Source organism: Somniosus microcephalus, unplaced genomic scaffold (genome assembly GCF_052327205.1).
Source record: "Somniosus microcephalus isolate GS21.2 unplaced genomic scaffold, FLI_Smic_1.0 unresolved_chr4, whole genome shotgun sequence".
Classification (NCBI taxonomy): Eukaryota; Metazoa; Chordata; class Chondrichthyes; order Squaliformes; family Somniosidae; genus Somniosus; species Somniosus microcephalus.
The window spans coordinates 3047801-3071870 of NW_028225182.1; the positions used below are offsets into that span (position 1 = coordinate 3047801).

Here is a 24070-nt window from a genome sequence, read left to right on the forward strand (position 1 = left end):
AATGCACCCTTACGGAACAATGCTCCGCCCCTGATTCAACTTTCCACACCGCTGCTCAACATCACTCTTCATACAGCGATACAAAATGCACATTCTTGATTTCTGTAAAATGCGTGCTGTTTCAAAGTCAGCAGGACTTGATTTCTGTCAAATTTAGACTGGCTGACTTTAAATGTTGCCAACATTTAACTGCAGCTCACAGTGTCAGGGCAGTCACGGTTTTTATCAGTCTTCCGTATATCTCCTTGCCCACTGCATCTCCCGAACAAACTTAGCTTATCACAGGCACGGCTATCGATTATTTTCATTGCCAGTGTGAAAAATGCAAATTTTGAAACTTACCAACGTGTGCAAGCCTGGAATCAGAGAGTCCGTGGCCCCTGATAACTTGAGCATTAAGATGATCATTAGCCCTTCCTGTATTGCTCAGTAGCCCACTGTGCGAGGAACTAAGAACCACGGGCATTTTCACTTCTGTGTGGGGCTCAGCACCATACCTGAAGATTGAACTTGATTTGGCTCGTGATCAGTGCGGCTCAGTGAGACTTCGGCCCGTCTCTCCCTTCGCAACCCATCAGTGTGGAGAAAAGAACAGGGAATTTTACACATGTGTTGTGCTCTGTAACTTTATTTGAACATGTCATTGCATTTCACGCTGTGTCCAACACGGTGAGGTCCCCCGTGCTGTGTCAGCTTTGTATCTTTATCAACACTGCAGCTTTACATTAACAGAACCTGAGCTCCGAGATCTGGTCGGGTCACATTGCCCGAAGTGAGGAATGAGCGAGAGGGGCAATTCCACCCGGGGATAGAAAATCCTCCAAAAGAACGACAGAATACTGCGTTTGACGTGAAGCCGAAATAGCTCAGTTGGGAGAGCGTTAGACTGAAGATCTAAAGGTCCCTGGTTCGATCCCGGGTTTCGGCAGGTTTTAGTTACTTTCTGTCTCCTTCACTACAAAAGGTACGAATCAAGAGAAATTTTACGCTCCTGATGACGCGTTTCCCAAACGAATGGGAGTGACACCACGTCGGACATGCTGGATCCGGCTCCAACCGTCCGCTGCAGGTTCGAATTCAGTCGGGGTCCCGCCGTCTGCTTTTATACCGGGACAGTGTTTGTGGGAGGGGCTGTGGTGCGACAAAAATTTTTAGAATGAGGTTTGTTAGACCAGTCTTTCTGTTACTTTGGATTTACACTCTGCCCAGTTGTATATACGAACAGTTAACAATGTTTAAGCGATGTGGTGTGTTCAATGTTTGTGCAGTAACTCGGTCACCCAGTGTGAGCCTGAAAGACAATTTTCCAGCCTAGGTTCGAGCCTGGCCAACGGGAGCATTGTGGCCGGTTAGCTCAGTTGGTGAGAGCGTGGTGCTAATAACGCCAAGGTCGCGGGTTCGATCCCCGTACAGGCCATCAGGATGTTTTCATAATTTTACGCTTTTCCCGCACATTTCCAATACAAACTTTATAAGGAAGCCAATGCACACAGACTCTCACGGGGGATATATTTGGATTAACATCCTTTGCCACCGGGGCTGAGAGACACATCTTTCTGGTCTTTCTGGGTTTGCTGTTGAAAGTTGAACAGGCGGCATGTTGCCGATAAGTGTCACAGGCAGGTAATACACAGACAGAGCGGCTCTGACCCCGCGAGATGGGTAAAAGGCTTCAGTTCAGGACAAATGCATCAATGAATTGTTCGCCCAGCACCGAGAGAGACAACATCCAGAGAAAAACACAGGAGGAAATCGATTTCAAGTGGATGCCTACCCGCACTTGGTGCCGTGCTTTCGCGAACACGTCTGTTGTGTTCTCATGTAAAAAATATAATTTTGTCCGAACAGTTTGCCTGGCGCGAAAGGATCTGAATTGCAAAGGAGCAAGCATGAAAAGCTGCGTTGATGTGCTTGCTGCCAGGAGGCTGGCTGCAGCTTCCCTGGTGGTCTAGTGGTTAGGATTCGGCGCTCTCACCGCCGCGGCCCGGGTTCGATTCCCGGTCAGGGAACAGTGCGTTTTGGGGCTGTTTGAATTGCCACCATGCAATGCACCCTTACGGAACAATGCTCCGCCCCTGATTCAACTTTCCACACCGCTGCTCAACATCACTCTTCATACAGCGATACAAAATGCACATTCTTGATTTCTGTAAAATGCGTGCTGTTTCAAAGTCAGCAGGACTTGATTTCTGTCAAATTTAGACTGGCTGACTTTAAATGTTGCCAACATTTAACTGCAGCTCACAGTGTCAGGGCAGTCACGGTTTTTATCAGTCTTCCGTATATCTCCTTGCCCACTGCATCTCCCGAACAAACTTAGCTTATCACAGGCACGGCTATCGATTATTTTCATTGCCAGTGTGAAAAATGCAAATTTTGAAACTTACCAACGTGTGCAAGCCTGGAATCAGAGAGTCCGTGGCCCCTGATAACTTGAGCATTAAGATGATCATTAGCCCTTCCTGTATTGCTCAGTAGCCCACTGTGCGAGGAACTAAGAACCACGGGCATTTTCACTTCTGTGTGGGGCTCAGCACCATACCTGCAGCTGAAGATTGAACTTGATTTGGCTCGTGATCAGTGCTGCTCAGTGAGACTTCGGCCCGTCTCTCCCTTCGCAACCCATCAGTGTGGAGAAAAGAACAGGGAATTTTACACATGTGTTGTGCTCTGTAACTTTATTTGAACATGTCATTGCATTTCACGCCGTGTCCAACACGGTGAGGTCCCCCGTGCTGTGTCAGCTTTGTATCTTTATCAACACTGCAGCTTTACATTAACAGAACCTGAGCTCCGAGATCTGGTCGGGTCACATTGCCCGAAGTGAGGAATGAGCGAGAGGGGCAATTCCACCCGGGGATAGAAAATCCTCCAAAAGAACGACAGAATACTGCGTTTGACGTGAAGCCGAAATAGCTCAGTTGGGAGAGCGTTAGACTGAAGATCTAAAGGTCCCTGGTTCGATCCCGGGTTTCGGCAGGTTTTAGTTACTTTCTGTCTCCTTCACTACAAAAGGTACGAATCAAGAGAAATTTTACGCTCCTGATGACGCGTTTCCCAAACGAATGGGAGTGACACCACGTCGGACATGCTGGATCCGGCTCCAACCGTCCGCTGCAGGTTCGAATTCAGTCGGGGTCCCGCCGTCTGCTTTTATACCGGGACAGTGTTTGTGGGAGGGGCTGTGGTGCGACAAAAATTTTTAGAATGAGGTTTGTTAGACCAGTCTTTCTGTTACTTTGGATTTACACTCTGCCCAGTTGTATATACGAACAGTTAACAATGTTTAAGCGATGTGGTGTGTTCAATGTTTGTGCAGTAACTCGGTCACCCAGTGTGAGCCTGAAAGACAATTTTCCAGCCTAGGTTCGAGCCTGGCCAACGGGAGCATTGTGGCCGGTTAGCTCAGTTGGTGAGAGCGTGGTGCTAATAACGCCAAGGTCGCGGGTTCGATCCCCGTACAGGCCATCAGGATGTTTTCATAATTTTACGCTTTTCCCGCACATTTCCAATACAAACTTTATAAGGAAGCCAATGCACACAGACTCTCACGGGGGATATATTTGGATTAACATCCTTTGCCACCGGGGCTGAGAGACACATCTTTCTGGGTTTGCTGTTGAAAGTTGAACAGGCGGCATGTTGCCGATAAGTGTCACAGGCAGGTAATACACAGACAGAGCGGCTCTGACCCCGCGAGATGGGTAAAAGGCTTCAGTTCAGGACAAATGCATCAATGAATTGTTCGCCCAGCACCGAGAGAGACAACATCCAGAGAAAAACACAGGAGGAAATCGATTTCAAGTGGATGCCTACCCGCACTTGGTGCCGTGCTTTCGCGAACACTTCTGTTGTGTTCTCATGTAAAAAATATAATTTTGTCCGAACAGTTTGCCTGGCGCGAAAGGATCTGAATTGCAAAGGAGCAAGCATGAAAAGCTGCGTTGATGTGCTTGCTGCCAGGAGGCTGGCTGCAGCTTCCCGGAGGCTGGCTGCAGCTTCCCTGGTGGTCTAGTGGTTAGGATTCGGCGCTCTCACCGCCGCGGCATGGGTTCGATTCCCGGTCAGGGAACAGTGCGTTTTGGGGCTGTTTGAATTGCCACCATGCAATGCACCCTTACGGAACAATGCTCCGCCCCTGATTCAACTTTCCACACCGCTGCTCAACATCACTCTTCATACAGCGATACAAAATGCACATTCTTGATTTCTGTAAAATGCGTGCTGTTTCAAAGTCAGCAGGACTTGATTTCTGTCAAATTTAGACTGGCTGACTTTAAATGTTGCCAACATTTAACTGCAGCTCACAGTGTCAGGGCAGTCACGGTTTTTATCAGTCTTCCGTATATCTCCTTGCCCACTGCATCTCCCGAACAAACTTAGCTTATCACAGGCACGGCTATCGATTATTTTCATTGCCAGTGTGAAAAATGCAAATTTTGAAACTTACCAACGTGTGCAAGCCTGGAATCAGAGAGTCCGTGGCCCCTGATAACTTGAGCATTAAGATGATCATTAGCCCTTCCTGTATTGCTCAGTAGCCCACTGTGCGAGGAACTAAGAACCACGGGCATTTTCACTTCTGTGTGGGGCTCAGCACCATACCTGCAGCTGAAGATTGAACTTGATTTGGCTCGTGATCAGTGCGGCTCAGTGAGACTTCGGCCCGTCTCTCCCTTCGCAACCCATCAGTGTGGAGAAAAGAACAGGGAATTTTACACATGTGTTGTGCTCTGTAACTTTATTTGAACATGTCATTGCATTTCACGCTGTGTCCAACACGGTGAGGTCCCCCGTGCTGTGTCAGCTTTGTATCTTTATCAACACTGCAGCTTTACATTAACAGAACCTGAGCTCCGAGATCTGGTCGGGTCACATTGCCCGAAGTGAGGAATGAGCGAGAGGGGCAATTCCACCCGGGGATAGAAAATCCTCCAAAAGAACGACAGAATACTGCGTTTGACGTGAAGCCGAAATAGCTCAGTTGGGAGAGCGTTAGACTGAAGATCTAAAGGTCCCTGGTTCGATCCCGGGTTTCGGCAGGTTTTAGTTACTTTCTGTCTCCTTCACTACAAAAGGTACGAATCAAGAGAAATTTTACGCTCCTGATGACGCGTTTCCCAAACGAATGGGAGTGACACCACGTCGGACATGCTGGATCCGGCTCCAACCGTCCGCTGCAGGTTCGAATTCAGTCGGGGTCCCGCCGTCTGCTTTTATACCGGGACAGTGTTTGTGGGAGGGGCTGTGGTGCGACAAAAATTTTTAGAATGAGGTTTGTTAGACCAGTCTTTCTGTTACTTTGGATTTACACTCTGCCCAGTTGTATATACGAACAGTTAACAATGTTTAAGCGATGTGGTGTGTTCAATGTTTGTGCAGTAACTCGGTCACCCAGTGTGAGCCTGAAAGACAATTTTCCAGCCTAGGTTCGAGCCTGGCCAACGGGAGCATTGTGGCCGGTTAGCTCAGTTGGTGAGAGCGTGGTGCTAATAACGCCAAGGTCGCGGGTTCGATCCCCGTACAGGCCATCAGGATGTTTTCATAATTTTACGCTTTTCCCGCACATTTCCAATACAAACTTTATAAGGAAGCCAATGCACACAGACTCTCACGGGGGATATATTTGGATTAACATCCTTTGCCACCGGGGCTGAGAGACACATCTTTCTGGGTTTGCTGTTGAAAGTTGAACAGGCGGCATGTTGCCGATAAGTGTCACAGGCAGGTAATACACAGACAGAGCGGCTCTGACCCCGCGAGATGGGTAAAAGGCTTCAGTTCAGGACAAATGCATCAATGAATTGTTCGCCCAGCACCGAGAGAGACAACATCCAGAGAAAAACACAGGAGGAAATCGATTTCAAGTGGATGCCTACCCGCACTTGGTGCCGTGCTTTCGCGAACACTTCTGTTGTGTTCTCATGTAAAAAATATAATTTTGTCCGAACAGTTTGCCTGGCGCGAAAGGATCTGAATTGCAAAGGAGCAAGCATGAAAAGCTGCGTTGATGTGCTTGCTGCCAGGAGGCTGGCTGCAGCTTCCCGGAGGCTGGCTGCAGCTTCCCTGGTGGTCTAGTGGTTAGGATTCGGCGCTCTCACCGCCGCGGCATGGGTTCGATTCCCGGTCAGGGAACAGTGCGTTTTGGGGCTGTTTGAATTGCCACCATGCAATGCACCCTTACGGAACAATGCTCCGCCCCTGATTCAACTTTCCACACCGCTGCTCAACATCACTCTTCATACAGCGATACAAAATGCACATTCTTGATTTCTGTAAAATGCGTGCTGTTTCAAAGTCAGCAGGACTTGATTTCTGTCAAATTTAGACTGGCTGACTTTAAATGTTGCCAACATTTAACTGCAGCTCACAGTGTCAGGGCAGTCACGGTTTTTATCAGTCTTCCGTATATCTCCTTGCCCACTGCATCTCCCGAACAAACTTAGCTTATCACAGGCACGGCTATCGATTATTTTCATTGCCAGTGTGAAAAATGCAAATTTTGAAACTTACCAACGTGTGCAAGCCTGGAATCAGAGAGTCCGTGGCCCCTGATAACTTGAGCATTAAGATGATCATTAGCCCTTCCTGTATTGCTCAGTAGCCCACTGTGCGAGGAACTAAGAACCACGGGCATTTTCACTTCTGTGTGGGGCTCAGCACCATACCTGCAGCTGAAGATTGAACTTGATTTGGCTCGTGATCAGTGCGGCTCAGTGAGACTTCGGCCCGTCTCTCCCTTCGCAACCCATCAGTGTGGAGAAAAGAACAGGGAATTTTACACATGTGTTGTGCTCTGTAACTTTATTTGAACATGTCATTGCATTTCACGCTGTGTCCAACACGGTGAGGTCCCCCGTGCTGTGTCAGCTTTGTATCTTTATCAACACTGCAGCTTTACATTAACAGAACCTGAGCTCCGAGATCTGGTCGGGTCACATTGCCCGAAGTGAGGAATGAGCGAGAGGGGCAATTCCACCCGGGGATAGAAAATCCTCCAAAAGAACGACAGAATACTGCGTTTGACGTGAAGCCGAAATAGCTCAGTTCGGAGAGCGTTAGACTGAAGATCTAAAGGTCCCTGTTTCGATCCCGGGTTTCGGCAGGTTTTAGTTACTTTCTGTCTCCTTCACTACAAAAGGTACGAATCAAGAGAAATTTTACGCTCCTGATGACGCGTTTCCCAAACGAATGGGAGTGACACCACGTCGGACATGCTGGATCCGGCTCCAACCGTCCGCTGCAGGTTCGAATTCAGTCGGGGTCCCGCCGTCTGCTTTTATACCGGGACAGTGTTTGTGGGAGGGGCTGTGGTGCGACAAAAATTTTTAGAATGAGGTTTGTTAGACCAGTCTTTCTGTTACTTTGGATTTACACTCTGCCCAGTTGTATATACGAACAGTTAACAATGTTTAAGCGATGTGGTGTGTTCAATGTTTGTGCAGTAACTCGGTCACCCAGTGTGAGCCTGAAAGACAATTTTCCAGCCTAGGTTCGAGCCTGGCCAACGGGAGCATTGTGGCCGGTTAGCTCAGTTGGTGAGAGCGTGGTGCTAATAACGCCAAGGTCGCGGGTTCGATCCCCGTACGGGCCATCAGGATGTTTTCATAATTTTACGCTTTTCCCGCACATTTCCAATACAAACTTTATAAGGAAGCCAATGCACACAGACTCTCACGGGGGATATATTTGGATTAACATCCTTTGCCACCGGGGCTGAGAGACACATCTTTCTGGTCTTTCTGGGTTTGCTGTTGAAAGTTGAACAGGCGGCATGTTGCCGATAAGTGTCACAGGCAGGTAATACACAGACAGAGCGGCTCTGACCCCGCGAGATGGGTAAAAGGCTTCAGTTCAGGACAAATGCATCAATGAATTGTTCGCCCAGCACCGAGAGAGACAACATCCAGAGAAAAACACAGGAGGAAATCGATTTCAAGTGGATGCCTACCCGCACTTGGTGCCGTGCTTTCGCGAACACGTCTGTTGTGTTCTCATGTAAAAAATATAATTTTGTCCGAACAGTTTGCCTGGCGCGAAAGGATCTGAATTGCAAAGGAGCAAGCATGAAAAGCTGCGTTGATGTGCTTGCTGCCAGGAGGCTGGCTGCAGCTTCCCTGGTGGTCTAGTGGTTAGGATTCGGCGCTCTCACCGCCGCGGCATGGGTTCGATTCCCGGTCAGGGAACAGTGCGTTTTGGGGCTGTTTGAATTGCCACCATGCAATGCACCCTTACGGAACAATGCTCCGCCCCTGATTCAACTTTCCACACCGCTGCTCAACATCACTCTTCATACAGCGATACAAAATGCACATTCTTGATTTCTGTAAAATGCGTGCTGTTTCAAAGTCAGCAGGACTTGATTTCTGTCAAATTTAGACTGGCTGACTTTAAATGTTGCCAACATTTAACTGCAGCTCACAGTGTCAGGGCAGTCACGGTTTTTATCAGTCTTCCGTATATCTCCTTGCCCACTGCATCTCCCGAACAAACTTAGCTTATCACAGGCACGGCTATCGATTATTTTCATTGCCAGTGTGAAAAATGCAAATTTTGAAACTTACCAACGTGTGCAAGCCTGGAATCAGAGAGTCCGTGGCCCCTGATAACTTGAGCATTAAGATGATCATTAGCCCTTCCTGTATTGCTCAGTAGCCCACTGTGCGAGGAACTAAGAACCACGGGCATTTTCACTTCTGTGTGGGGCTCAGCACCATACCTGCAGCTGAAGATTGAACTTGATTTGGCTCGTGATCAGTGCGGCTCAGTGAGACTTCGGCCCGTCTCTCCCTTCGCAACCCATCAGTGTGGAGAAAAGAACAGGGAATTTTACACATGTGTTGTGCTCTGTAACTTTATTTGAACATGTCATTGCATTTCACGCTGTGTCCAACACGGTGAGGTCCCCCGTGCTGTGTCAGCTTTGTATCTTTATCAACACTGCAGCTTTACATTAACAGAACCTGAGCTCCGAGATCTGGTCGGGTCACATTGCCCGAAGTGAGGAATGAGCGAGAGGGGCAATTCCACCCGGGGATAGAAAATCCTCCAAAAGAACGACAGAATACTGCGTTTGACGTGAAGCCGAAATAGCTCAGTTGGGAGAGCGTTAGACTGAAGATCTAAAGGTCCCTGGTTCGATCCCGGGTTTCGGCAGGTTTTAGTTACTTTCTGTCTCCTTCACTACAAAAGGTACGAATCAAGAGAAATTTTACGCTCCTGATGACGCGTTTCCCAAACGAATGGGAGTGACACCACGTCGGACATGCTGGATCCGGCTCCAACCGTCCGCTGCAGGTTCGAATTCAGTCGGGGTCCCGCCGTCTGCTTTTATACCGGGACAGTGTTTGTGGGAGGGGCTGTGGTGCGACAAAAATTTTTAGAATGAGGTTTGTTAGACCAGTCTTTCTGTTACTTTGGATTTACACTCTGCCCAGTTGTATATACGAACAGTTAACAATGTTTAAGCGATGTGGTGTGTTCAATGTTTGTGCAGTAACTCGGTCACCCAGTGTGAGCCTGAAAGACAATTTTCCAGCCTAGGTTCGAGCCTGGCCAACGGGAGCATTGTGGCCGGTTAGCTCAGTTGGTGAGAGCGTGGTGCTAATAACGCCAAGGTCGCGGGTTCGATCCCCGTACAGGCCATCAGGATGTTTTCATAATTTTACGCTTTTCCCGCACATTTCCAATACAAACTTTATAAGGAAGCCAATGCACACAGACTCTCACGGGGGATATATTTGGATTAACATCCTTTGCCACCGGGGCTGAGAGACACATCTTTCTGGTCTTTCTGGGTTTGCTGTTGAAAGTTGAACAGGCGGCATGTTGCCGATAAGTGTCACAGGCAGGTAATACACAGACAGAGCGGCTCTGACCCCGCGAGATGGGTAAAAGGCTTCAGTTCAGGACAAATGCATCAATGAATTGTTCGCCCAGCACCGAGAGAGACAACATCCAGAGAAAAACACAGGAGGAAATCGATTTCAAGTGGATGCCTACCCGCACTTGGTGCCGTGCTTTCGCGAACACGTCTGTTGTGTTCTCATGTAAAAAATATAATTTTGTCCGAACAGTTTGCCTGGCGCGAAAGGATCTGAATTGCAAAGGAGCAAGCATGAAAAGCTGCGTTGATGTGCTTGCTGCCAGGAGGCTGGCTGCAGCTTCCCTGGTGGTCTAGTGGTTAGGATTCGGCGCTCTCACCGCCGCGGCCCGGGTTCGATTCCCGGTCAGGGAACAGTGCGTTTTGGGGCTGTTTGAATTGCCACCATGCAATGCACCCTTACGGAACAATGCTCCGCCCCTGATTCAACTTTCCACACCGCTGCTCAACATCACTCTTCATACAGCGATACAAAATGCACATTCTTGATTTCTGTAAAATGCGTGCTGTTTCAAAGTCAGCAGGACTTGATTTCTGTCAAATTTAGACTGGCTGACTTTAAATGTTGCCAACATTTAACTGCAGCTCACAGTGTCAGGGCAGTCACGGTTTTTATCAGTCTTCCGTATATCTCCTTGCCCACTGCATCTCCCGAACAAACTTAGCTTATCACAGGCACGGCTATCGATTATTTTCATTGCCAGTGTGAAAAATGCAAATTTTGAAACTTACCAACGTGTGCAAGCCTGGAATCAGAGAGTCCGTGGCCCCTGATAACTTGAGCATTAAGATGATCATTAGCCCTTCCTGTATTGCTCAGTAGCCCACTGTGCGAGGAACTAAGAACCACGGGCATTTTCACTTCTGTGTGGGGCTCAGCACCATACCTGCAGCTGAAGATTGAACTTGATTTGGCTCGTGATCAGTGCTGCTCAGTGAGACTTCGGCCCGTCTCTCCCTTCGCAACCCATCAGTGTGGAGAAAAGAACAGGGAATTTTACACATGTGTTGTGCTCTGTAACTTTATTTGAACATGTCATTGCATTTCACGCCGTGTCCAACACGGTGAGGTCCCCCGTGCTGTGTCAGCTTTGTATCTTTATCAACACTGCAGCTTTACATTAACAGAACCTGAGCTCCGAGATCTGGTCGGGTCACATTGCCCGAAGTGAGGAATGAGCGAGAGGGGCAATTCCACCCGGGGATAGAAAATCCTCCAAAAGAACGACAGAATACTGCGTTTGACGTGAAGCCGAAATAGCTCAGTTGGGAGAGCGTTAGACTGAAGATCTAAAGGTCCCTGGTTCGATCCCGGGTTTCGGCAGGTTTTAGTTACTTTCTGTCTCCTTCACTACAAAAGGTACGAATCAAGAGAAATTTTACGCTCCTGATGACGCGTTTCCCAAACGAATGGGAGTGACACCACGTCGGACATGCTGGATCCGGCTCCAACCGTCCGCTGCAGGTTCGAATTCAGTCGGGGTCCCGCCGTCTGCTTTTATACCGGGACAGTGTTTGTGGGAGGGGCTGTGGTGCGACAAAAATTTTTAGAATGAGGTTTGTTAGACCAGTCTTTCTGTTACTTTGGATTTACACTCTGCCCAGTTGTATATACGAACAGTTAACAATGTTTAAGCGATGTGGTGTGTTCAATGTTTGTGCAGTAACTCGGTCACCCAGTGTGAGCCTGAAAGACAATTTTCCAGCCTAGGTTCGAGCCTGGCCAACGGGAGCATTGTGGCCGGTTAGCTCAGTTGGTGAGAGCGTGGTGCTAATAACGCCAAGGTCGCGGGTTCGATCCCCGTACAGGCCATCAGGATGTTTTCATAATTTTACGCTTTTCCCGCACATTTCCAATACAAACTTTATAAGGAAGCCAATGCACACAGACTCTCACGGGGGATATATTTGGATTAACATCCTTTGCCACCGGGGCTGAGAGACACATCTTTCTGGGTTTGCTGTTGAAAGTTGAACAGGCGGCATGTTGCCGATAAGTGTCACAGGCAGGTAATACACAGACAGAGCGGCTCTGACCCCGCGAGATGGGTAAAAGGCTTCAGTTCAGGACAAATGCATCAATGAATTGTTCGCCCAGCACCGAGAGAGACAACATCCAGAGAAAAACACAGGAGGAAATCGATTTCAAGTGGATGCCTACCCGCACTTGGTGCCGTGCTTTCGCGAACACTTCTGTTGTGTTCTCATGTAAAAAATATAATTTTGTCCGAACAGTTTGCCTGGCGCGAAAGGATCTGAATTGCAAAGGAGCAAGCATGAAAAGCTGCGTTGATGTGCTTGCTGCCAGGAGGCTGGCTGCAGCTTCCCGGAGGCTGGCTGCAGCTTCCCTGGTGGTCTAGTGGTTAGGATTCGGCGCTCTCACCGCCGCGGCATGGGTTCGATTCCCGGTCAGGGAACAGTGCGTTTTGGGGCTGTTTGAATTGCCACCATGCAATGCACCCTTACGGAACAATGCTCCGCCCCTGATTCAACTTTCCACACCGCTGCTCAACATCACTCTTCATACAGCGATACAAAATGCACATTCTTGATTTCTGTAAAATGCGTGCTGTTTCAAAGTCAGCAGGACTTGATTTCTGTCAAATTTAGACTGGCTGACTTTAAATGTTGCCAACATTTAACTGCAGCTCACAGTGTCAGGGCAGTCACGGTTTTTATCAGTCTTCCGTATATCTCCTTGCCCACTGCATCTCCCGAACAAACTTAGCTTATCACAGGCACGGCTATCGATTATTTTCATTGCCAGTGTGAAAAATGCAAATTTTGAAACTTACCAACGTGTGCAAGCCTGGAATCAGAGAGTCCGTGGCCCCTGATAACTTGAGCATTAAGATGATCATTAGCCCTTCCTGTATTGCTCAGTAGCCCACTGTGCGAGGAACTAAGAACCACGGGCATTTTCACTTCTGTGTGGGGCTCAGCACCATACCTGCAGCTGAAGATTGAACTTGATTTGGCTCGTGATCAGTGCGGCTCAGTGAGACTTCGGCCCGTCTCTCCCTTCGCAACCCATCAGTGTGGAGAAAAGAACAGGGAATTTTACACATGTGTTGTGCTCTGTAACTTTATTTGAACATGTCATTGCATTTCACGCTGTGTCCAACACGGTGAGGTCCCCCGTGCTGTGTCAGCTTTGTATCTTTATCAACACTGCAGCTTTACATTAACAGAACCTGAGCTCCGAGATCTGGTCGGGTCACATTGCCCGAAGTGAGGAATGAGCGAGAGGGGCAATTCCACCCGGGGATAGAAAATCCTCCAAAAGAACGACAGAATACTGCGTTTGACGTGAAGCCGAAATAGCTCAGTTGGGAGAGCGTTAGACTGAAGATCTAAAGGTCCCTGTTTCGATCCCGGGTTTCGGCAGGTTTTAGTTACTTTCTGTCTCCTTCACTACAAAAGGTACGAATCAAGAGAAATTTTACGCTCCTGATGACGCGTTTCCCAAACGAATGGGAGTGACACCACGTCGGACATGCTGGATCCGGCTCCAACCGTCCGCTGCAGGTTCGAATTCAGTCGGGGTCCCGCCGTCTGCTTTTATACCGGGACAGTGTTTGTGGGAGGGGCTGTGGTGCGACAAAAATTTTTAGAATGAGGTTTGTTAGACCAGTCTTTCTGTTACTTTGGATTTACACTCTGCCCAGTTGTATATACGAACAGTTAACAATGTTTAAGCGATGTGGTGTGTTCAATGTTTGTGCAGTAACTCGGTCACCCAGTGTGAGCCTGAAAGACAATTTTCCAGCCTAGGTTCGAGCCTGGCCAACGGGAGCATTGTGGCCGGTTAGCTCAGTTGGTGAGAGCGTGGTGCTAATAACGCCAAGGTCGCGGGTTCGATCCCCGTACAGGCCATCAGGATGTTTTCATAATTTTACGCTTTTCCCGCACATTTCCAATACAAACTTTATAAGGAAGCCAATGCACACAGACTCTCACGGGGGATATATTTGGATTAACATCCTTTGCCACCGGGGCTGAGAGACACATCTTTCTGGGTTTGCTGTTGAAAGTTGAACAGGCGGCATGTTGCCGATAAGTGTCACAGGCAGGTAATACACAGACAGAGCGGCTCTGACCCCGCGAGATGGGTAAAAGGCTTCAGTTCAGGACAAATGCATCAATGAATTGTTCGCCCAGCACCGAGAGAGACAACATCCAGAGAAAAACACAGGAGGAAATCGATTTCAAGTGGATGCCTACCCGCACTTGGTGCCGTGCTTTCGCGAACACGTCTGTTGTGTTCTCATGTAAAAAATATAATTTTGTCCGAACAGTTTGCCTGGCGCGAAAGGATCTGAATTGCAAAGGAGCAAGCATGAAAAGCTGCGTTGATGTGCTTGCTGCCAGGAGGCTGGCTGCAGCTTCCCTGGTGGTCTAGTGGTTAGGATTCGGCGCTCTCACCGCCGCGGCCCGGGTTCGATTCCCGGTCAGGGAACAGTGCGTTTTGGGGCTGTTTGAATTGCCACCATGCAATGCACCCTTACGGAACAATGCTCCGCCCCTGATTCAACTTTCCACACCGCTGCTCAACATCACTCTTCATACAGCGATACAAAATGCACATTCTTGATTTCTGTAAAATGCGTGCTGTTTCAAAGTCAGCAGGACTTGATTTCTGTCAAATTTAGACTGGCTGACTTTAAATGTTGCCAACATTTAACTGCAGCTCACAGTGTCAGGGCAGTCACTGTTTTTATCAGTCTTCCGTATATCTCCTTGCCCACTGCATCTCCCGAACAAACTTAGCTTATCACAGGCACGGCTATCGATTATTTTCATTGCCAGTGTGAAAAATGCAAATTTTGAAACTTACCAACGTGTGCAAGCCTGGAATCAGAGAGTCCGTGGCCCCTGATAACTTGAGCATTAAGATGATCATTAGCCCTTCCTGTATTGCTCAGTAGCCCACTGTGCGAGGAACTAAGAACCACGGGCATTTTCACTTCTGTGTGGGGCTCAGCACCATACCTGCAGCTGAAGATTGAACTTGATTTGGCTCGTGATCAGTGCGGCTCAGTGAGACTTCGGCCCGTCTCTCCCTTCGCAACCCATCAGTGTGGAGAAAAGAACAGGGAATTTTACACATGTGTTGTGCTCTGTAACTTTATTTGAACATGTCATTGCATTTCACGCTGTGTCCAACACGGTGAGGTCCCCCGTGCTGTGTCAGCTTTGTATCTTTATCAACACTGCAGCTTTACATTAACAGAACCTGAGCTCCGAGATCTGGTCGGGTCACATTGCCCGAAGTGAGGAATGAGCGAGAGGGGCAATTCCACCCGGGGATAGAAAATCCTCCAAAAGAACGACAGAATACTGCGTTTGATGTGAAGCCGAAATAGCTCAGTTGGGAGAGCGTTAGACTGAAGATCTAAAGGTCCCTGGTTCGATCCCGGGTTTCGGCAGGTTTTAGTTACTTTCTGTCTCCTTCACTACAAAAGGTACGAATCAAGAGAAATTTTACGCTCCTGATGACGCGTTTCCCAAACGAATGGGAGTGAAACCACGTCGGACATGCTGGATCCGGCTCCAACCGTCCGCTGCAGGTTCGAATTCAGTCGGGGTCCCGCCGTCTGCTTTTATACCGGGACAGTGTTTGTGGGAGGGGCTGTGGTGCGACAAAAAACTTTAGAATGAGGTTTGTTAGACCAGTCTTTCTGTTACTTTGGATTTACACTCTGCCCAGTTGTATATACGAACAGTTAACAATGTTTAAGCGATGTGGTGTGTTCAATGTTTGTGCAGTAACTCGGTCACCCAGTGTGAGCCTGAAAGACAATTTTCCAGCCTAGGTTCGAGCCTGGCCAACAGGAGCATTGTGGCCGGTTAGCTCAGTTGGTGAGAGCGTGGTGCTAATAACGCCAAGGTCGCGGGTTCGATCCCCGTACGGGCCATCAGGATGTTTTCATAATTTTACGCTTTTCCCGCACATTTCCAATACAAACTTTATAAGGAAGCCAATGCACACAGACTCTCACGGGGGATATATTTGGATTAACATCCTTTGCCACCGGGGCTGAGAGACACATCTTTCTGGGTTTGCTGTTGAAAGTTGAACAGGCGGCATGTTGCCGATAAGTGTCACAGGCAGGTAATACACAGACAGAGCGGCTCTGACCCCGCGAGATGGGTAAAAGGCTTCAGTTCAGGACAAATGCATCAATGAATTGTTCGCCCAGCACCGAGAGAGACAACATCCAGAGAAAAACACAGGAGGAAATCGATTTCAAGTGGATGCCTACCCGCACTTGGTGCCGTGCTTTCGCGAACACGTCTGTTGTGTTCTCATGTAAAAAATATAATTTTGTCCGAACAGTTTGCCTGGCGCGAAAGGATCTGAATTGCAAAGGAGCAAGCATGAAAAGCTGCGTTGATGTGCTTGCTGCCAGGAGGCTGGCTGCAGCTTCCCTGGTGGTCTAGTGGTTAGGATTCGGCGCTCTCACCGCCGCGGCCCGGGTTCGATTCCCGGTCAGGGAACAGTGCGTTTTGGGGCTGTTTGAATTGCCACCATGCAATGCACCCTTACGGAACAATGCTCCGCCCCTGATTCAACTTTCCACACCGCTGCTCAACATCACTCTTCATACAGCGATACAAAATGCACATTCTTGATTTCTGTAAAATGCGTGCTGTTTCAAAGTCAGCAGGACTTGATTTCTGTCAAATTTAGACTGGCTGACTTTAAATGTTGCCAACATTTAACTGCAGCTCACAGTGTCAGGGCAGTCACTGTTTTTATCAGTCTTCCGTATATCTCCTTGCCCACTGCATCTCCCGAACAAACTTAGCTTATCACAGGCACGGCTATCGATTATTTTCATTGCCAGTGTGAAAAATGCAAATTTTGAAACTTACCAACGTGTGCAAGCCTGGAATCAGAGAGTCCGTGGCCCCTGATAACTTGAGCATTAAGATGATCATTAGCCCTTCCTGTATTGCTCAGTAGCCCACTGTGCGAGGAACTAAGAACCACGGGCATTTTCACTTCTGTGTGGGGCTCAGCACCATACCTGCAGCTGAAGATTGAACTTGATTTGGCTCGTGATCAGTGCGGCTCAGTGAGACTTCGGCCCGTCTCTCCCTTCGCAACCCATCAGTGTGGAGAAAAGAACAGGGAATTTTACACATGTGTTGTGCTCTGTAACTTTATTTGAACATGTCATTGCATTTCACGCTGTGTCCAACACGGTGAGGTCCCCCGTGCTGTGTCAGCTTTGTATCTTTATCAACACTGCAGCTTTACATTAACAGAACCTGAGCTCCGAGATCTGGTCGGGTCACATTGCCCGAAGTGAGGAATGAGCGAGAGGGGCAATTCCACCCGGGGATAGAAAATCCTCCAAAAGAACGACAGAATACTGCGTTTGATGTGAAGCCGAAATAGCTCAGTTGGGAGAGCGTTAGACTGAAGATCTAAAGGTCCCTGGTTCGATCCCGGGTTTCGGCAGGTTTTAGTTACTTTCTGTCTCCTTCACTACAAAAGGTACGAATCAAGAGAAATTTTACGCTCCTGATGACGCGTTTCCCAAACGAATGGGAGTGAAACCACGTCGGACATGCTGGATCCGGCTCCAACCGTCCGCTGCAGGTTCGAATTCAGTCGGGGTCCCGCCGTCTGCTTTTATACCGGGACAGTGTTTGTGGGAGGGGCTGTGGTGCGACAAAAAACTTTAGAATGAGGTTTGTTAGACCAGTCTTTCTGTTACTTTGGATTTACACTCTGCCCAGTTGTATATACGAACAGTTAACAATGTTTAAGCGATGTGGTGTGTTCAATGTTTGTGCAGTAACTCGGTCACCCAGTGTGAGCCTGAAAGACAATTTTCCAGCCTAGGTTCGAGCCTGGCCAACAGGAGCATTGTGGCCGGTTAGCTCAGTTGGTGAGAGCGTGGTGCTAATAACGCCAAGGTCGCGGGTTCGATCCCCGTACGGGCCATCAGGATGTTTTCATAATTTTACGCTTTTCCCGCACATTTCCAATACAAACTTTATAAGGAAGCCAATGCACACAGACTCTCACGGGGGATATATTTGGATTAACATCCTTTGCCACCGGGGCTGAGAGACACATCTTTCTGGTCTTTCTGGGTTTGCTGTTGAAAGTTGAACAGGCGGCATGTTGCCGATAAGTGTCACAGGCAGGTAATACACAGACAGAGCGGCTCTGACCCCGCGAGATGGGTAAAAGGCTTCAGTTCAGGACAAATGCATCAATGAATTGTTCGCCCAGCACCGAGAGAGACAACATCCAGAGAAAAACACAGGAGGAAATCGATTTCAAGTGGATGCCTACCCGCACTTGGTGCCGTGCTTTCGCGAACACGTCTGTTGTGTTCTCATGTAAAAAATATAATTTTGTCCGAACAGTTTGCCTGGCGCGAAAGGATCTGAATTGCAAAGGAGCAAGCATGAAAAGCTGCGTTGATGTGCTTGCTGCCAGGAGGCTGGCTGCAGCTTCCCTGGTGGTCTAGTGGTTAGGATTCGGCGCTCTCACCGCCGCGGCCCGGGTTCGATTCCCGGTCAGGGAACAGTGCGTTTTGGGGCTGTTTGAATTGCCACCATGCAATGCACCCTTACGGAACAATGCTCCGCCCCTGATTCAACTTTCCACACCGCTGCTCAACATCACTCTTCATACAGCGATACAAAATGCACATTCTTGATTTCTGTAAAATGCGTGCTGTTTCAAAGTCAGCAGGACTTGATTTCTGTCAAATTTAGACTGGCTGACTTTAAATGTTGCCAACATTTAACTGCAGCTCACAGTGTCAGGGCAGTCACGGTTTTTATCAGTCTTCCGTATATCTCCTTGCCCACTGCATCTCCCGAACAAACTTAGCTTATCACAGGCACGGCTATCGATTATTTTCATTGCCAGTGTGAAAAATGCAAATTTTGAAACTTACCAACGTGTGCAAGCCTGGAATCAGAGAGTCCGTGGCCCCTGATAACTTGAGCATTAAGATGATCATTAGCCCTTCCTGTATTGCTCAGTAGCCCACTGTGCGAGGAACTAAGAACCACGGGCATTTTCACTTCTGTGTGGGGCTCAGCACCATACCTGCAGCTGAAGATTGAACTTGATTTGGCTCGTGATCAGTGCGGCTCAGTGAGACTTCGGCCCGTCTCTCCCTTCGCAACCCATCAGTGTGGAGAAAAGAACAGGGAATTTTACACATGTGTTGTGCTCTGTAACTTTATTTGAACATGTCATTGCATTTCACGCTGTGTCCAACACGGTGAGGTCCCCCGTGCTGTGTCAGCTTTGTATCTTTATCAACACTGCAGCTTTACATTAACAGAACCTGAGCTCCGAGATCTGGTCGGGTCACATTGCCCGAAGTGAGGAATGAGCGAGAGGGGCAATTCCACCCGGGGATAGAAAATCCTCCAAAAGAACGACAGAATACTGCGTTTGACGTGAAGCCGAAATAGCTCAGTTGGGAGAGCGTTAGACTGAAGATCTAAAGGTCCCTGGTTCGATCCCGGGTTTCGGCAGGTTTTAGTTACTTTCTGTCTCCTTCACTACAAAAGGTACGAATCAAGAGAAATTTTACGCTCCTGATGACGCGTTTCCCAAACGAATGGGAGTGACACCACGTCGGACATGCTGGATCCGGCTCCAACCGTCCGCTGCAGGTTCGAATTCAGTCGGGGTCCCGCCGTCTGCTTTTATACCGGGACAGTGTTTGTGGGAGGGGCTGTGGTGCGACAAAAATTTTTAGAATGAGGTTTGTTAGACCAGTCTTTCTGTTACTTTGGATTTACACTCTGCCCAGTTGTATATACGAACAGTTAACAATGTTTAAGCGATGTGGTGTGTTCAATGTTTGTGCAGTAACTCGGTCACCCAGTGTGAGCCTGAAAGACAATTTTCCAGCCTAGGTTCGAGACTGGCCAACGGGAGCATTGTGGCCGGTTAGCTCAGTTGGTGAGAGCGTGGTGCTAATAACGCCAAGGTCGCGGGTTCGATCCCCGTACGGGCCATCAGGATGTTTTCATAATTTTACGCTTTTCCCGCACATTTCCAATACAAACTTTATAAGGAAGCCAATGCACACAGACTCTCACGGGGGATATATTTGGATTAACATCCTTTGCCACCGGGGCTGAGAGACACATCTTTCTGGTCTTTCTGGGTTTGCTGTTGAAAGTTGAACAGGCGGCATGTTGCCGATAAGTGTCACAGGCAGGTAATACACAGACAGAGCGGCTCTGACCCCGCGAGATGGGTAAAAGGCTTCAGTTCAGGACAAATGCATCAATGAATTGTTCGCCCAGCACCGAGAGAGACAACATCCAGAGAAAAACACAGGAGGAAATCGATTTCAAGTGGATGCCTACCCGCACTTGGTGCCGTGCTTTCGCGAACACGTCTGTTGTGTTCTCATGTAAAAAATATAATTTTGTCCGAACAGTTTGCCTGGCGCGAAAGGATCTGAATTGCAAAGGAGCAAGCATGAAAAGCTGCGTTGATGTGCTTGCTGCCAGGAGGCTGGCTGCAGCTTCCCTGGTGGTCTAGTGGTTAGGATTCGGCGCTCTCACCGCCGCGGCCCGGGTTCGATTCCCGGTCAGGGAACAGTGCGTTTTGGGGCTGTTTGAATTGCCACCATGCAATGCACCCTTACGGAACAATGCTCCGCCCCTGATTCAACTTTCCACACCGCTGCTCAACATCACTCTTCATACAGCGATACAAAATGCACATTCTTGATTTCTGTAAAATGCGTGCTGTTTCAAAGTCAGCAGGACTTGATTTCTGTCAAATTTAGACTGGCTGACTTTAAATGTTGCCAACATTTAACTGCAGCTCACAGTGTCAGGGCAGTCACGGTTTTTATCAGTCTTCCGTATATCTCCTTGCCCACTGCATCTCCCGAACAAACTTAGCTTATCACAGGCACGGCTATCGATTATTTTCATTGCCAGTGTGAAAAATGCAAATTTTGAAACTTACCAACGTGTGCAAGCCTGGAATCAGAGAGTCCGTGGCCCCTGATAACTTGAGCATTAAGATGATCATTAGCCCTTCCTGTATTGCTCAGTAGCCCACTGTGCGAGGAACTAAGAACCACGGGCATTTTCACTTCTGTGTGGGGCTCAGCACCATACCTGCAGCTGAAGATTGAACTTGATTTGGCTCGTGATCAGTGCGGCTCAGTGAGACTTCGGCCCGTCTCTCCCTTCGCAACCCATCAGTGTGGAGAAAAGAACAGGGAATTTTACACATGTGTTGTGCTCTGTAACTTTATTTGAACATGTCATTGCATTTCACGCTGTGTCCAACACGGTGAGGTCCCCCGTGCTGTGTCAGCTTTGTATCTTTATCAACACTGCAGCTTTACATTAACAGAACCTGAGCTCCGAGATCTGGTCGGGTCACATTGCCCGAAGTGAGGAATGAGCGAGAGGGGCAATTCCACCCGGGGATAGAAAATCCTCCAAAAGAACGACAGAATACTGCGTTTGACATGAAGCCGAAATAGCTCAGTTGGGAGAGCGTTAGACTGAAGATCTAAAGGTCCCTGGTTCGATCCCGGGTTTCGGCAGGTTTTAGTTACTTTCTGTCTCCTTCACTACAAAAGGTACGAATCAAGAGAAATTTTACGCTCCTGATGACGCGTTTCCCAAACGAATGGGAGTGACACCACGTCGGACATGCTGGATCCGGCTCCAACCGTCCGCTGCAGGTTCGAATTCAGTCGGGGTCCCGCCGTCTGCTTTTATACCGGGACAGTGTTTGTGGGAGGGGCTGTGGTGCGACAAAAATTTTTAGAATGAGGTTTGTTAGACCAGTCTTTCTGTTACTTTGGATTTACACTCTGCCCAGTTGTATATACGAACAGTTAACAATGTTTAAGCGATGTGGTGTGTTCAATGTTTGTGCAGTAACTCGGTCACCCAGTGTGAGCCTGAAAGACAATTTTCCAGCCTAGGTTCGAGACTGGCCAACGGGAGCATTGTGGCCGGTTAGCTCAGTTGGTGAGAGCGTGGTGCTAATAACGCCAAGGTCGCGGGTTCGATCCCCGTACGGGCCATCAGGATGTTTTCATAATTTTACGCTTTTCCCGCACATTTCCAATACAAACTTTATAAGGAAGCCAATGCACACAGACTCTCACGGGGGATATATTTGGATTAACATCCTTTGCCACCGGGGCTGAGAGACACATCTTTCTGGTCTTTCTGGGTTTGCTGTTGAAAGTTGAACAGGCGGCATGTTGCCGATAAGTGTCACAGGCAGGTAATACACAGACAGAGCGGCTCTGACCCCGCGAGATGGGTAAAAGGCTTCAGTTCAGGACAAATGCATCAATGAATTGTTCGCCCAGCACCGAGAGAGACAACATCCAGAGAAAAACACAGGAGGAAATCGATTTCAAGTGGATGCCTACCCGCACTTGGTGCCGTGCTTTCGCGAACACGTCTGTTGTGTTCTCATGTAAAAAATATAATTTTGTCCGAACAGTTTGCCTGGCGCGAAAGGATCTGAATTGCAAAGGAGCAAGCATGAAAAGCTGCGTTGATGTGCTTGCTGCCAGGAGGCTGGCTGCAGCTTCCCTGGTGGTCTAGTGGTTAGGATTCGGCGCTCTCACCGCCGCGGCCCGGGTTCGATTCCCGGTCAGGGAACAGTGCGTTTTGGGGCTGTTTGAATTGCCACCATGCAATGCACCCTTACGGAACAATGCTCCGCCCCTGATTCAACTTTCCACACCGCTGCTCAACATCACTCTTCATACAGCGATACAAAATGCACATTCTTGATTTCTGTAAAATGCGTGCTGTTTCAAAGTCAGCAGGACTTGATTTCTGTCAAATTTAGACTGGCTGACTTTAAATGTTGCCAACATTTAACTGCAGCTCACAGTGTCAGGGCAGTCACTGTTTTTATCAGTCTTCCGTATATCTCCTTGCCCACTGCATCTCCCGAACAAACTTAGCTTATCACAGGCACGGCTATCGATTATTTTCATTGCCAGTGTGAAAAATGCAAATTTTGAAACTTACCAACGTGTGCAAGCCTGGAATCAGAGAGTCCGTGGCCCCTGATAACTTGAGCATTAAGATGATCATTAGCCCTTCCTGTATTGCTCAGTAGCCCACTGTGCGAGGAACTAAGAACCACGGGCATTTTCACTTCTGTGTGGGGCTCAGCACCATACCTGCAGCTGAAGATTGAACTTGATTTGGCTCGTGATCAGTGCGGCTCAGTGAGACTTCGGCCCGTCTCTCCCTTCGCAACCCATCAGTGTGGAGAAAAGAACAGGGAATTTTACACATGTGTTGTGCTCTGTAACTTTATTTGAACATGTCATTGCATTTCACGCTGTGTCCAACACGGTGAGGTCCCCCGTGCTGTGTCAGCTTTGTATCTTTATCAACACTGCAGCTTTACATTAACAGAACCTGAGCTCCGAGATCTGGTCGGGTCACATTGCCCGAAGTGAGGAATGAGCGAGAGGGGCAATTCCACCCGGGGATAGAAAATCCTCCAAAAGAACGACAGAATACTGCGTTTGATGTGAAGCCGAAATAGCTCAGTTGGGAGAGCGTTAGACTGAAGATCTAAAGGTCCCTGGTTCGATCCCGGGTTTCGGCAGGTTTTAGTTACTTTCTGTCTCCTTCACTACAAAAGGTACGAATCAAGAGAAATTTTACGCTCCTGATGACGCGTTTCCCAAACGAATGGGAGTGAAACCACGTCGGACATGCTGGATCCGGCTCCAACCGTCCGCTGCAGGTTCGAATTCAGTCGGGGTCCCGCCGTCTGCTTTTATACCGGGACAGTGTTTGTGGGAGGGGCTGTGGTGCGACAAAAAACTTTAGAATGAGGTTTGTTAGACCAGTCTTTCTGTTACTTTGGATTTACACTCTGCCCAGTTGTATATACGAACAGTTAACAATGTTTAAGCGATGTGGTGTGTTCAATGTTTGTGCAGTAACTCGGTCACCCAGTGTGAGCCTGAAAGACAATTTTCCAGCCTAGGTTCGAGCCTGGCCAACAGGAGCATTGTGGCCGGTTAGCTCAGTTGGTGAGAGCGTGGTGCTAATAACGCCAAGGTCGCGGGTTCGATCCCCGTACGGGCCATCAGGATGTTTTCATAATTTTACGCTTTTCCCGCACATTTCCAATACAAACTTTATAAGGAAGCCAATGCACAC

The 24070-nt window shown here is 48.4% G+C and overlaps 31 non-coding genes across 31 annotated transcripts; all 31 read left to right on the plus strand.

Moving 5' to 3' along the window:
• The first annotated feature begins 855 nt into the window (after positions 1-855).
• trnaf-gaa (transfer RNA phenylalanine (anticodon GAA)) lies at positions 856-928 on the plus strand. The gene has a single exon. It is a non-coding gene; the product is annotated as a tRNA-Phe (tRNA).
• Positions 929-1343: 415 nt separating this feature from the next.
• On the plus strand, positions 1344-1417 carry trnai-aau (transfer RNA isoleucine (anticodon AAU)). The gene has a single exon. It is a non-coding gene; the product is annotated as a tRNA-Ile (tRNA).
• A 520-nt stretch (positions 1418-1937) lies between these two features.
• Positions 1938-2009, plus strand: trnae-cuc (transfer RNA glutamic acid (anticodon CUC)). The gene has a single exon. It is a non-coding gene; the product is annotated as a tRNA-Glu (tRNA).
• An 897-nt stretch (positions 2010-2906) lies between these two features.
• Positions 2907-2979, plus strand: trnaf-gaa (transfer RNA phenylalanine (anticodon GAA)). Its single transcript has one exon. It is a non-coding gene; the product is annotated as a tRNA-Phe (tRNA).
• A 415-nt stretch (positions 2980-3394) lies between these two features.
• trnai-aau (transfer RNA isoleucine (anticodon AAU)) lies at positions 3395-3468 on the plus strand. Its single transcript has one exon. It is a non-coding gene; the product is annotated as a tRNA-Ile (tRNA).
• A 1501-nt stretch (positions 3469-4969) lies between these two features.
• On the plus strand, positions 4970-5042 carry trnaf-gaa (transfer RNA phenylalanine (anticodon GAA)). Its single transcript has one exon. It is a non-coding gene; the product is annotated as a tRNA-Phe (tRNA).
• A 415-nt stretch (positions 5043-5457) lies between these two features.
• On the plus strand, positions 5458-5531 carry trnai-aau (transfer RNA isoleucine (anticodon AAU)). The gene has a single exon. It is a non-coding gene; the product is annotated as a tRNA-Ile (tRNA).
• A 1501-nt stretch (positions 5532-7032) lies between these two features.
• trnaf-gaa (transfer RNA phenylalanine (anticodon GAA)) lies at positions 7033-7105 on the plus strand. Its single transcript has one exon. It is a non-coding gene; the product is annotated as a tRNA-Phe (tRNA).
• A 415-nt stretch (positions 7106-7520) lies between these two features.
• Positions 7521-7594, plus strand: trnai-aau (transfer RNA isoleucine (anticodon AAU)). Its single transcript has one exon. It is a non-coding gene; the product is annotated as a tRNA-Ile (tRNA).
• Positions 7595-9083: 1489 nt separating this feature from the next.
• On the plus strand, positions 9084-9156 carry trnaf-gaa (transfer RNA phenylalanine (anticodon GAA)). Its single transcript has one exon. It is a non-coding gene; the product is annotated as a tRNA-Phe (tRNA).
• Positions 9157-9571: 415 nt separating this feature from the next.
• trnai-aau (transfer RNA isoleucine (anticodon AAU)) lies at positions 9572-9645 on the plus strand. Its single transcript has one exon. It is a non-coding gene; the product is annotated as a tRNA-Ile (tRNA).
• A 520-nt stretch (positions 9646-10165) lies between these two features.
• trnae-cuc (transfer RNA glutamic acid (anticodon CUC)) lies at positions 10166-10237 on the plus strand. The gene has a single exon. It is a non-coding gene; the product is annotated as a tRNA-Glu (tRNA).
• An 897-nt stretch (positions 10238-11134) lies between these two features.
• Positions 11135-11207, plus strand: trnaf-gaa (transfer RNA phenylalanine (anticodon GAA)). The gene has a single exon. It is a non-coding gene; the product is annotated as a tRNA-Phe (tRNA).
• Positions 11208-11622: 415 nt separating this feature from the next.
• trnai-aau (transfer RNA isoleucine (anticodon AAU)) lies at positions 11623-11696 on the plus strand. Its single transcript has one exon. It is a non-coding gene; the product is annotated as a tRNA-Ile (tRNA).
• A 1501-nt stretch (positions 11697-13197) lies between these two features.
• trnaf-gaa (transfer RNA phenylalanine (anticodon GAA)) lies at positions 13198-13270 on the plus strand. Its single transcript has one exon. It is a non-coding gene; the product is annotated as a tRNA-Phe (tRNA).
• A 415-nt stretch (positions 13271-13685) lies between these two features.
• Positions 13686-13759, plus strand: trnai-aau (transfer RNA isoleucine (anticodon AAU)). The gene has a single exon. It is a non-coding gene; the product is annotated as a tRNA-Ile (tRNA).
• A 511-nt stretch (positions 13760-14270) lies between these two features.
• On the plus strand, positions 14271-14342 carry trnae-cuc (transfer RNA glutamic acid (anticodon CUC)). Its single transcript has one exon. It is a non-coding gene; the product is annotated as a tRNA-Glu (tRNA).
• Positions 14343-15239: 897 nt separating this feature from the next.
• Positions 15240-15312, plus strand: trnaf-gaa (transfer RNA phenylalanine (anticodon GAA)). Its single transcript has one exon. It is a non-coding gene; the product is annotated as a tRNA-Phe (tRNA).
• A 415-nt stretch (positions 15313-15727) lies between these two features.
• On the plus strand, positions 15728-15801 carry trnai-aau (transfer RNA isoleucine (anticodon AAU)). The gene has a single exon. It is a non-coding gene; the product is annotated as a tRNA-Ile (tRNA).
• Positions 15802-16312: 511 nt separating this feature from the next.
• trnae-cuc (transfer RNA glutamic acid (anticodon CUC)) lies at positions 16313-16384 on the plus strand. Its single transcript has one exon. It is a non-coding gene; the product is annotated as a tRNA-Glu (tRNA).
• Positions 16385-17281: 897 nt separating this feature from the next.
• On the plus strand, positions 17282-17354 carry trnaf-gaa (transfer RNA phenylalanine (anticodon GAA)). Its single transcript has one exon. It is a non-coding gene; the product is annotated as a tRNA-Phe (tRNA).
• A 415-nt stretch (positions 17355-17769) lies between these two features.
• trnai-aau (transfer RNA isoleucine (anticodon AAU)) lies at positions 17770-17843 on the plus strand. The gene has a single exon. It is a non-coding gene; the product is annotated as a tRNA-Ile (tRNA).
• Positions 17844-18363: 520 nt separating this feature from the next.
• On the plus strand, positions 18364-18435 carry trnae-cuc (transfer RNA glutamic acid (anticodon CUC)). The gene has a single exon. It is a non-coding gene; the product is annotated as a tRNA-Glu (tRNA).
• An 897-nt stretch (positions 18436-19332) lies between these two features.
• On the plus strand, positions 19333-19405 carry trnaf-gaa (transfer RNA phenylalanine (anticodon GAA)). Its single transcript has one exon. It is a non-coding gene; the product is annotated as a tRNA-Phe (tRNA).
• A 415-nt stretch (positions 19406-19820) lies between these two features.
• trnai-aau (transfer RNA isoleucine (anticodon AAU)) lies at positions 19821-19894 on the plus strand. Its single transcript has one exon. It is a non-coding gene; the product is annotated as a tRNA-Ile (tRNA).
• A 520-nt stretch (positions 19895-20414) lies between these two features.
• trnae-cuc (transfer RNA glutamic acid (anticodon CUC)) lies at positions 20415-20486 on the plus strand. Its single transcript has one exon. It is a non-coding gene; the product is annotated as a tRNA-Glu (tRNA).
• Positions 20487-21383: 897 nt separating this feature from the next.
• Positions 21384-21456, plus strand: trnaf-gaa (transfer RNA phenylalanine (anticodon GAA)). The gene has a single exon. It is a non-coding gene; the product is annotated as a tRNA-Phe (tRNA).
• Positions 21457-21871: 415 nt separating this feature from the next.
• Positions 21872-21945, plus strand: trnai-aau (transfer RNA isoleucine (anticodon AAU)). Its single transcript has one exon. It is a non-coding gene; the product is annotated as a tRNA-Ile (tRNA).
• Positions 21946-22465: 520 nt separating this feature from the next.
• trnae-cuc (transfer RNA glutamic acid (anticodon CUC)) lies at positions 22466-22537 on the plus strand. Its single transcript has one exon. It is a non-coding gene; the product is annotated as a tRNA-Glu (tRNA).
• An 897-nt stretch (positions 22538-23434) lies between these two features.
• trnaf-gaa (transfer RNA phenylalanine (anticodon GAA)) lies at positions 23435-23507 on the plus strand. The gene has a single exon. It is a non-coding gene; the product is annotated as a tRNA-Phe (tRNA).
• Positions 23508-23922: 415 nt separating this feature from the next.
• Positions 23923-23996, plus strand: trnai-aau (transfer RNA isoleucine (anticodon AAU)). The gene has a single exon. It is a non-coding gene; the product is annotated as a tRNA-Ile (tRNA).
• The last annotated feature ends 74 nt before the right edge of the window (positions 23997-24070 follow it).